A 12,318-nucleotide genomic window follows, 5' to 3' on the forward strand; every position below is an offset into this window, starting at 1 on the left:
AAATAAAAAGCAATTAAAATTCTAGTAAAATTAATTATGTCCCTTTTAAAATAAAAATCTTTAAGCTGTAAATAGCTTTAAATCCAAAGCAAGCCAGAAAGCATCTGTATTAATGCAAATTATCTAACTGATAGGTAGGAGCCACTGAAACCTGGGCTGCCTATAAAACAAATACAAAAAAATATGGGGTAATTCCTCTGTTTTGCCTGAAATCAACAAGGGTATTTGTATATTTAAGTTATAATTGACTGCCCAGAAGGGGTAGACCTCTGTTTTTTGTCTTTCAAATAATCAGAAAAAACTAATGTCAACTAAACAGCATTCAACATATGCATTTATTGGCACAATAAAAATTATGTTTTGTATTCTATGTTCTGTCTTGTGGTGTTTGTCTCCTGGCCAAAATTGTTGTGTTTAGTGTTTTCATAAAATGGTCTGGTTTAAAATCAGGCACAAAAATTAAATTAAAATGCAAATACTTGTTTTATTCAACTTAAAATAAAAAGTGTTTAAATAAATCAAAAAAATGTAATATACTAAAGTCTAACACATTTGCTTAAGTAAAAAAAAAAAAACTTCATTGGCCAAATCTTTTCATTAAAAATTATTACAATTTGCACACCAATAGTTTTTAAAAGCAAAGCCATAAAAAGTTAACCCACTCCCCATATTGTACATGGAATCCTTCTGGCTACCTCAGATTTCTAGCCAAAGGGCTGGGGATGGTGGAAAGCTATTAAACTAAAGGTTATATAATAAACTCCTCAAAGTGGATGTGCTTGTCCTGGCTTGTTGCTCAAAAGCTCTGTAATAAAATTATTTTAGTAAAAAAATATATGTGGCATACATTAAATAATAAAACTGATGTACTATATAATGGCAATGTTTATATGTTCGTTATTAAAAAAATGTATAAGTAAAAAATAAAAATTTCCTTTATAAATTAAAAAAAAGCCAAAAAAAATAAAATAAATTAACTGAAAAAAAAATAGCTAGCAGGCTAAAAATAAGACACTGGCTCCATTCAAGGACACTGCTCACAGCTAAAATTTGGCTAATAACCAAAAAAAAGGGGGAATGTGTAAATGTGCCCAAGCAGCTATAAAATCTGCAAAACACTGCCCGGCACTAATAAAGTGTGTTAGGTTTCTTTTCTCACAGGTAAAGAAGCGCTACCCAAAGACCCTAGCAGCCCTGCCACTCCTTGAAACCAGGGGACTGGATCAATGTAAAGGTCCACCAACAAAAAACTGCTTTGGCTCCTTATTAAGTCCTGCTCACTATCAACACCACTGTAAAGTGCCAAAGGCTAACTGCATGGACCCATAATTCTCACTGCAAAAAACCCCCTCCCCCTTGGGAGGATTCTCCTACTAATAATTAGCCTATTTCCCCTTCCAGCTCCACTGTGCCTTCTGGACAGCAGGGAAAAAGTACAAGGTAAAGTGCTAGTAACCTCTCCCTTGTCCACTGACAGATATACTGTGCCTTTAAATTTTTCTAAAAATAGCAAAACCATTACAGGGTAATATGCTGGTAACCTCTCCCCTGTAAAATGCTAAACCACAACTGTTTCAAGGAAGAAAAAGAAACACTCATTGCACTAAAATTACCAAAGTCCAGAAATTCCTAACTAAAAAAAACATTAAAAACTAACCCTGGTAAAAAGCAAAAAATAATACACTGGCAAAAAAAAATTTGTGGGACCCAGGCTTAAAAATGTGATATTAATTAAATTTTAGGGTTTATTCTACAGGCTGCGCCCTGTGTTCTGAATAAATCTTTCAGCATGTATTGCTCTCCCTAATTAAATTGTTAATAACAGGTACCATAGGCACCTTGTTGCCCCTGCCATCTCCCCTATTACTCTGTAATACACCCCCTCCTAAGCTATTAATGTTAATGCCTTTTAAAAATATCAAAAATAAATAAAGAACAAATGTAATATAATACTACACCAAAAAAAATGGTATTAAATATCACTAAGGCTAAAAAAGCATTGCAATAAAATCTAGTATGTTTAAAAATTCAAAATTTCCTGAATAACCAGTTAATGGCCATTCAAAGTAATCTTAAGCCCCAGACTTGGCCCACTGCCCTTACAGACACATCGGGAGTACCATCTGATCTGTGGTCATGGAGACATACTGGAGGCTTTCTGGGTGGAAGTGTGGACATTCACAGTGCTCCTTCCAAGCATTTAAACCAGTTAGGGGGTGTGCACTTCCACATATCAAATCCTGACGGGTCAGTGGGGAGGATGCATGTAAAACTAAATTATTCACCAAAACATCTAAAAAATTAAACCACCTGGTATACCTAACTAATTTATAGTCAGTGCCCCAATCCCTTAGTTGTCAGACAAACAGAATTCCATTCTTTTGTCCGTGCACTCATTCCTAAGTTGGGGGTGGCTAAGCTCAAAAAAGCAGTTGTAAATATTTCCCCAAATGTATACAAAGCTTAAAAAAGCAGCTAATGCATTAATAAACGCTTTCCAAAAATTGCAACAAAAAATTAATAAAGTACCAAAAGTAGCTATGCAAAATAAACATGTGCTAAATGCTATAAATGCTAAAAAAGGGGGGGCTTGTGCTCACATCAAAAAAAAATGCTGTTTTTATGTTAATCATTCTGGCTTAATTAAACAAAATTTACAGGCTATTAAAAATGCTGCTGTTGTTTTTCATGCTGTATCTCTTAATCACACCTTTAATTTTAAGAACCTTCTCCCAGACCTTGGGTCATTGTTTACTGGCCTTTTCCATACAATTGTTAAATAAATTACCTTCGGTCTGTTCTACCTGTGTATTGTTTAAATAATAATACTATGCGCAAAATGTCTCTATAATGCTGTAATCAAAGGTTTGGCTATCCGTAAAACAACTCAGTACCTCTCTCTTCAGCTTAATCGTAAATTACGTAACGGGCCTGGCAATCTGGGTTTGCCGGGCCCAAAGGGGAAATTGTAAAAGCTGGCTGACCCCCCTTAATAAATTACAAGCAGCTAGTAGGAAAGGGGGTAAGTACTGCTCATAAACACAGTAGCCTAAACTCTTGCCTTTGCATCAAAGCAGAAAAATTCTGCTCCAAACCAGTCAGTACTACTCAGATAAGGAGAGCATAAAATTTTACACTTACCAATCAAGTATTAACACGCAAAAGTCTTTGTCTAAATGTGTATAAAAAGTTTATAAAATTTGTGTAAAACAAAGTCTTTTATACCAAGGTACAGGCTCTCCTTTTTCAGCAAAATAAAACATTTTTCGTTATCCCTATCAGGCTATTAATTGGCTCTCAGCTAAGCAAACCCAATATTTCGGTAACAATAGGGACACTCATCTTCCACTATCCCTGCCTTCCCACACTGCTGACTAGACAAAGCCATTGGCTCACAAGGCTGCCTAGGCTCCTCCAAACTTCCCCTAGCAGGCACATTGCCATTCCCCACAGACAAACTGCTGCTTTTCTCACTACACTGAGATACTTCCAGGAAATCACAGTTACTCTTTTCAGGTTCACTTTTACAAGCTGTACTACTGTGACGTTATGAGTATAATATAATATCTCATTGAAAGGTGACAGGGCCAGAAAGAGTTAATTAACTCACCTCACCGACTGACCTGACCCAGGGGTGAACCTTAAGAACTGGTTAGCAAGACATGTAAATGAATAGAGCTTTGAAATGCAAGTCTGCATTGTTAGAGGTAGAAGGGGAGGTGTTTGCTCGTAGGTCCCTTGTGATTAATGCGAGAACATAGTGTTTCTTGGTTGGCTTATTTCGATAGCTCTTTTAATCAAGATCCAAAAAAGGATGATTATTAACACTCTATGATGTACTTGAGGAAATAGTTATTATGTCATATGTGTCTCTTTGAAGGGTGTGGTCACTGTATCTGACTGTTTAATGGTATATAATTACTCTGTGCTAATTGCCGACGTGATGTGGTTGAAAAGGAGTTAACTGCCTTATTGGTTTTCTCGCGGCCAAAAGGCTGCTGGAAACGTATAGAAGCCTGGACAGCGGATCTTCTCATCTTCAGATCTGCTTTCGGTTATCGAACGAGGCGGGAAACCTTAACGCAACGAAGGATTGAAGATCCCCAGTCATGTCACTGGATGCCCTGAGAGGCGGAAATTGAGCTATAACCTATTTGGACTCATTTTTCTAAAGGGACATTTGGCAACTACCTAGAGTTCGCACGCGTCTACTATTTTTCTGCTGATTATAGACACTTGAATCAATGTTGTATCCGGTCATACGTTTGGATCTCTGAATGCGAAGCACTCTCTCTTCGTTCTTTCTTGAGAATTGGTAGCCTTATGTAAGAGGGATTGGATATACGCATCGGTAGTCTGTGTGGGTAAGATCTTGGAGTTTATACATGGATCGCCTGGGTGTTGGCTGATCCTGTATTTGAGGAACCGGTTCTCCTGTATTAGTATTATGTATAAGTTGCTTACATCCTATTGGACTAGCTATCCTCATATACCCTGGTGTACTTTGGGGATAGAGGCAACATGCGGTTGCTTATCAATGTCTCTGGGAGTGGCAGTCACAATCCTCGGCGATACACACGGGGGCATATACGCTGTCTAAGACCCCACGTGAACGGGTTTACTGCTGGGGTTTCTGATTTTGGGTCGTCTGGTCTGTGGATCACTGTGCCCTGCTTGGCATCTATTTTTTGTTAGTTGATAGTTATGAATATTGGCTGTATACTGTAATATACTTTTTCAAACTTTGTTGCTGTGTTTACTGAAAGATTTGCAGCGACTAGTTGGTGTCAAGGCTCAGCTTTGAGCTGCTATATGGCCATGTTTAGGGACCATTAGCTAATAATTGACCCATTCGAAGAAGGCGGCAGATACTGCCTGTGACTCCGCAGGGTGGGGGGGGGGGGGTGGGGGGGGGGGGGGGGGGCGGGCCGGGGGGGGGGGGGGCGTGGGGGGGGGTGGTGTCAGGAGAACTGGGCTGAGTTTGTGATCGCGAAGCCTCTCATTTTGCTTGTAACTATTCCACAGTAGCATGCCAAGAGACGGTTCCTACACCCTGAAGTCTACCTATTAAGGTGACAGGCCATCTATCTCTCATTTCGTCTTCTTAATCGCTGCTTCCCTACTCTCGGCGGGACTCGTTAGCTAGAATTGTGAAGCTTGTCATATGATTGGCCTCAGGTGGGGCGTTGGTGGCCCGGGTCCTGTGGTGGTCACGGTCGCTTTGGCGACGATGGGTGTGCTTGGCCTGTGTAGCTCGTTGGATTCGTGGGGTGGGGTTCCCGGGGTGAACGGGATGGTCGAGAGGGGCGTGGGCCCGGACTGATGAACAGCCATCTCTGCAGGGGGATGTATTCCAGGACTTGATTTTGAACCTGCGTTTAATTCATCACTGCTACAAGCTGAACTACAGAACTTGCCATTGACTGGGGATAGTAATTGTAGTTCCATTTAACTGTCCAATTCTAAGCTTCCTCTATCTCGGATCTTTTTCACTTCTCGGATGAACTATCTTCACACGACCTTTAGACGTTACGCCATTCTAAAGGACTGCCCCCAGTCCATATGTATTTCTTGCCGGTCGCGGATTAATGTATCTCGATGTGTGGATATCTTTGTCACCTGGGTCTGGGCTGTTTGTGTCCGGGTGGCGATTTCTGTGACGTATCGGACGGCTCTCTTTTTTTTTAACTCGGGGGCTGTCTGGTCTTTCCTTCAACTAAGCCATGTTCCTCCGCTACGCCTCTCCTTATACTCGCATCGGCGTGGCACTGGTGGTGCTACCTGGGAGACTGGAGTGTCTAAGGTGAATTGCTTGTGTGACTTGTGGTTGCCAGTGGTGAGGACCGAAGTTCCCTTTGTCTGGCTGGTTTGGTTTGCCTTAGAGGTGGAAAAACCCCAGCCTAGGGCTGTGACTGCCCTGTTTAAGCAATTGGTCCTAATTTGGCACTCTCAGTTGGGTCCCGCCAGAACCACATCGTCACAATAAGATTTTCAGAAATCATCATCATATGTTTGACAGGTGTGTCTAGACGGAGGCCTGAGCCTGGGCACTTTAGGGGAACTGTGTGGTTTAAACTTCTAAGTAATCAGTGAGGTACTATAGAAGCTCTTTTGTGCTGGCTTGGTAAATCTAAGTAGTGAAATAACCACCAGCATTTGGGATTTGTCTGGCCTGTTTTGTTTGCAGTTCACCCTGACTGAGTGACCTCGGCTGGCTCCCACGGGCAGCACCATCACAACTAGCCAACGCTCCATCAATAAATGGACACACAATCAGACATCAAGAATTATAACATTCAAAAACCAGTTGAAGAACACTTCAATCTCTCTGCACACTCAAGTATCAGAGGGGGAGCCGTGTTAGTCTGAATCTGTAAAAGCAGCAGAGAATCCTGTGGCACCTTATAGACTAACAGACGTTTTGGATCTTGAGCTTTCGTGGGTGAATACCCACTTCGTCAAAGTGGGTATTCACCACGTTAAAGGTGCCACAGGATTCTCTGCTGCACACTCAGTTAGAGTCCTAAAAGGGGCAATTCTTCAACAAAAAAAACAGACTCCAAGGAGAAACTGCTGAATTGAAATTAATTTGCAAACTGGACACCATTAAATTAGGCTTGAATAAAGCCTGGGAGTGGATGGGTCATTACACAAAGTAGAACTATTTCCCCTCCTGTTACTCACCCCTTCTTGTCAGCTGTTTGAAATGGGCCTTCCTGATTATCACTACAAAAGTTTTTTTTCTCCTGCTGACAATAGCTCATCTTAAATGATTACACTTGTTAAAGCTGGTATAGTAACACCCATTTTTTCATGTTCTCTGTGTATCTATCTATCTATCTTCCTCCTGTATTTTCCACTGTATGCATCCAATGAAGTGTGCTGTAGCCCATGAAAGCTTATGCTCAAATAAATTTGTTATTCTCTAAGGTGCAACAAGTCCTCCTCGTTCTTCTTCCTCAGTTAGGGCTTTAACCTGATCCTCCAATTTAATCTGCTCCTGAGAAACATTTTCCTGACTAATGAGATCTTTCTTTGCTTCATCTAATTCCAGATTCACTTCTGAGACAATAGACAGACATTCAGAAACTTCATGCACAGACAAACAGCTATTTCTCAGCAGGTTAGAGTCCCCCTCCCCGTGGTCATAGCGTAATGGGTTAAATACCGAAAACTGCTCAGAGTAATACCACATACCAACATTGTTATAAACAGGACTTTCAAGATGATAATTTCTGCTGTTCTTCCCTTGCTTTTTTGACTTGGAGCCTAAGTCTGGCACTCCTCTCCTCAGCAGCCAGCAGCTCCATATGCCCCCTACAAGCCCCTTCCTCTCTTTTTCCGGTTCAGCCATTCTTTCTTTAGCTTTTCTCCATCTTTCAGCAGTTTCCTTCTCCAAGTCTGCATTCCTTACCTGTGCTTCTTTTCCCAGCTGGGCCAAGGCTTGCTTCTCTCTCATTAACATTCCTGCCAGATTTGATTATGTTCAAATTGTAAGCTCTCTCCCATGGCTCGCAGTTTCATAGCTTCTGCTGATGCTTTCTGGCTCATTGTCACTGATCTCTAACCAACAAAACTCTCAGTACAAAAATTCAAATTTGGATAGCGTGGGGTTCTGATCCAAAGCTTAATTGACCTGGTTCTCTGGATCCTGGCACGACTACGCCACTATGACAGTGCTCATTCTGGCAGGACACACCTGAGAGTATCAATTCAGGACAAGTTTCAGTGTGATAACCTTGTCAGTCTGTATCAGCAAAAAGAACAAGGAGTCCTTGTGGCATCTTAGGGTATGTCCAGACTACCCGCCTTATCGGCGGGTAGCGATCGATTTCTTGGGGATCGATATATCATGTCTCATCTAGACGCTATATAGTGATTCCTGAACGCGCTCCCTGTCCACTCCAGAAATCCACCAGCACAAACGGCGGTAGCGGAGTCGATGTGGGGAGCCGCGGATGTCGATCCCAAGGTAAATCGATCTGAGATACTTCGACTTCAGCTACGTGAGTAGCTGAAGTTGCGTATCTTAGATCGATCTCCCCTCAGTGTAGACTAGCCCTTAGAGACTAACAAATTTATTCGGGCATAAGCTTTCATGGGCTAAAACCCACTTCATCAGATGCATGGAGTGGAAAATACAGTAGAGGGGTATAAATACGTGGTATATGAAAAGATGTGATTTGCCTTACCAAGTGGGGGGTCAGTGCTAGCAAGCCAATTCAATTAAGGTGGAAGTGGGCTATTGTCAACAGTTGATAAGAAGGGAGTAAAAATCACTTTTGTAGTGCTAATGAGTTCAATGTAATCAAGGTGAAAAATTGCAGGGCAGTTACAGCCCAGGGCTGGGGTTCCTTTGCACATTAAGGCAAACCAAACCAGCCAGACAGAGACTTCAGTTTGACGCACTGGCTAATCACAAGTCATATAAGCTTAGAATCATAGAATATCAGGGTTGGAAAGGACCTCAGGAGGTATCTAGTCCATTCCCCTGTTCAGAACAGGACCAACACCAAATAAATCATCCCAGCCAGGGCTTTGTCAAGCTGGGCCTTAAAAACCTCTAAGGAAGGAGATTCCACCACTCCCTAGGGAACTCATTCCAGTGTTTCACCACCCTCCTAGTGAAAGTTTTTCCTAATGTTACTGAAATATCGGGTCTGCCTAGCTGAGAGCCAATAACAGGTAAACAGCTGCATAGGATCACACACGATAACTGTTTTTATTCTGCAGAGAAAAGGAACGGAGCAGGCCTTTGTACCTTGGTATCAAACACGTCTTCCGCCTAGTTACATTAAAACTCACGAATGCTTTTATCACACACTCACACCACAGGCTTTTAGTCATAGAATCATAGAATCATAGAATGCAAAAGGTTGTACGGGACCGTACGAGGTTTCATCAGTCCAACCGGCTGTAAAGTGGCAGGACCATTTTCTCTATTAATTATATTAGACCAGGGGCGGTCTAGCCGGACTTTAAATGAGCTCTAAAGATGGAGATTATTTCACCTCCCTACGGTAACGTTGTCGGTTCCAGTTCCAGATTACTATGGGTCACTACTTACCTAGTCAGAATAGTTGTTCTTAATATCCAGCTTTCGATGCTTCCGCAGGCGGCAGCTTTCAAACTGCATTGCTTCTTTCTTTTGTTTCTGTTCCTCGCGTCACCACTGAGATACAGCCTAGGCATCGTGTTTTTGGGCTTGTTTTTTTGTTGGTGTGTTTTACTCTGGTTGGTTGTGTGGCCGTGGCGTGTGGGTTGGTCGGTTGGTTTTGCAGTTCTTGTTCTTGTGTTGTTCTGGTTGGGTGTTGTCTTTGTCAACCCGGTGTTTGTTTGTGGCTGTCTTTGTATCACGTTCTTGGCTCTCGCGTCTTCGAACTTTTGTAGGCTGTATGAAAAGTGCTGTGTCTTCGGATGCGACGGTGGTTTGGTCCTTTCTTTTCCTCTTGCTGTTTCTTTCTGTTTTGGTTTGTGGTGCCTTGGGTGGTCGCTGGGTGCGGTGGACTGTCCTCCCGGTCATCATTCGTTGCCGCAGTCGTGGGCGTAACGTTGCTCGCTTTCGCGTTGTGTCCTTTGGCGTTTGCTGTTTGGGGGTTTTCTGTGGCCGCTGGGGGCCGTGTTGTTTCCTGACGCCCCTGGAGGGCAGGTTGGCGCCCTGGTGGTTTTGTGGGTGCGGGTGGGTCGGTGTTGCCCCGTGGTTTTCCTCCAGTGCGCGTGGTTTGGTTCTATCGTGGCTGGCGGTTGACTCACCGTTCCCGTTCGTGTGGGGCAGGACCTTGTTCGCTCGTCGGTTGGTTTTTCGCTTCTGTAGGCTGGCTGGTTGCTCCAGTCCGCTCGCAGTCCTCAGACGCCTGTTGTTTTTGACCGGAGCATGGTGGTCGGGTTACTGGGCGGGATTCAGGCGTTCTCTCGCATGTCTTTGTTGCGGTGCTAGGCTGCGCTTAGACGTCACTGGTCTGCTGTTGTCGGCCGGGCGCTTCTGTGCTGTACCCGCTCTTTCATTGTCGTGTAGCGGGCCCGCTCAGGCACCTCCAGCGAGTCTCCTTCTGTTGGGGCTGTCTCATGTGGACGGTCGGGGTTCTGCGCCCCCTGGCGTTGCCGAGTGTTTCTCTAATGTACTGCCCTGGGCTGCCCATTGCGCCGCGCCATTGGTCTACCTGCCTGCCAATTGTGCTCGTCCATGTTAAGTTGAGCAGACGGCCGTCCTCGACTGCCGCTGTGTTCAGTTAGTGCTGCGTTGGCTCCTCGCCCCTGCTTCTTTTTCTTTGTCATTTTGGGTGCTGCGGTGCAAGTACTGGTGGCTCGTTCGGGTCCGCTTGTTTGGTTCAGGTCCAGAATGCTGAACGTCTTCGCTGGGTTACGGGCGCACATTTCCTGATGTATCTGCGCTCGGGTAGTTTTGGGTCCTCCTGCCCTCAGGGCACGGGTTTGTTTGTGGCTTCTCCTCGCTGATGGTGGCTATCTTAGCGCGTCGACCGCTCCAAAGTTGCTTGGGACTGGTCGGATGTTAAAGTTCCAGTTTTTGTGGTGTTTTGCTTCGTATAAGTCAGACTGACACTATACGCTCTTTTGGTTCAGAGTTTTCCACCGCGCGGTGACTCCACGTTCTTGTCTGCTTGCTTTGTTACACCTTCAAGGGCTTTGGTCCGCAGGCAATTAGCTTTCGCTGCGGTGTGTCTTGGAATGTTATAACTCGTTGCTGCTCTTCGTGCAGTCGAGGTGCTTGACCTAACTTGGAATTCGAGAGAGATTCACTATAGAGTGTGTTAAGGTTGACGAGCAAGAGCTTCGAGCTACAGAATTGAGACTCTCGCATTCTGCAGGCGAAGGATGTACGAGTATTGCGATGTTCACAGGTGTGAATCAGGTCACATAATAGTCATTTGGCGGCTGGGCTACTGGTGCAATCGTTGGTCTCCACGCAGATTCGCCTGCATATGCATCAGTAACTCGATATGTTGACTAATCTGCCATGAACGTCGGATTATAGAACTCCTACCTGCATGATAGTTCATATCGTACTTCTTGTGCTTTAAGCTGGGGGCCACTCAGCTTGACGCGAATGATAATCGCAGGATGCGGCATACGTGCTCGAAATAGTGGAGGAGGGAAGAAGATTCACATCAGCGACACTCGTGCTGTGCAAGCACAGCCCATAACTAAATGTGCTAACAGGCACGAGTTCAAGGCATTTCGCCTGTCTGGGTTGTGGACTACGGGATAGAGGCAACATGTATGGGCCTCTATGTCAACACTTTCCAATCCTCACCTGTAACGGCCTCGAGCAGATCATTCTTTTCTTACTAGCCTTCGCGGGCACTTCATGCAAAACAGGTCCAGCCTCGTAGCGAGTTGCGAGTGGGGTTTTTGTCCGGTATATGTGTCAGGACTTTTTGACTTTCGTCCTGTCATGCCATCACTTGCAGTTTGGAAGAGTTTCTTGGGTGGCCCGTCTTCTCCCTTTATTATTTGTGGCTAATCTGCCTCTGAATCCTACTCCCCTGCCCTTCGTCGGCGCAGCGTGTCCACTTCACGCCCGCCGAGGAGTTGGCTGCTTCATCTTTGAAGTACACCTTTAATGGTGCAGCGTATCCGCCTATCAGATCGATTATGAATACTATTGAAGTAAGAATCGGCCTAGAGATCGACATCTTGGCGCATCACGCGACCTTGTTTCAATGTTGCCAACTAGAAGAGTGTGCAGTCGTCTACGCCATTGAAGTGGGTAGTTTGAAACTAAAGGTTGACTTCCTGCAATCTCGCCGGTCAGCTAGCACAAACGCCAGCTACGAGCCACCAGCTTTGTATCTACCTGGCCTCATTAAGATCTGGTATCAGGAGAGTCGGATGCTACAGCTCTGAAGTCTCAGGTGGTACTGGTTCCTCGTTGCATGGCGTAGCCTCTCCTACTGGCTGCCTATGTAATCGTTCCGGTAATGGGCAGGCTATCAGGGTGTGGGACTTCACACTAATATCCGGGTTGCCAACGTATAAAACCTATCCGCGCGATCTTGCGATTTACTTGAGGACATTGGCTTCTCTGTTTGTGCATGCTGCGGAGCAGCACAGTCCTAGATTCCATCCTCTTTAGAACCCCTGGGCAGGTAGTTGAGAAGCAGCTATCAAATGCCTCTCTGTCATCTCTGGCTCTTCTGGCAGTACTAAACAATTGCACTCAGTGTCCCCTCATAGGCTAGTGCATTCTCGAGATAGTCCTTGGGGCTCGCAGCGTCACCTACATATTTTTGTTGCCCCCTGCTGGGCTCTCTTCTGTAAGATGGGCCACCTATCCTCTTGGTGGTGGCCAGATTATCT

Source organism: Chelonoidis abingdonii, chromosome 2, assembly GCF_003597395.2.
Source record: "Chelonoidis abingdonii isolate Lonesome George chromosome 2, CheloAbing_2.0, whole genome shotgun sequence".
Classification (NCBI taxonomy): domain Eukaryota; kingdom Metazoa; phylum Chordata; order Testudines; family Testudinidae; genus Chelonoidis; species Chelonoidis abingdonii.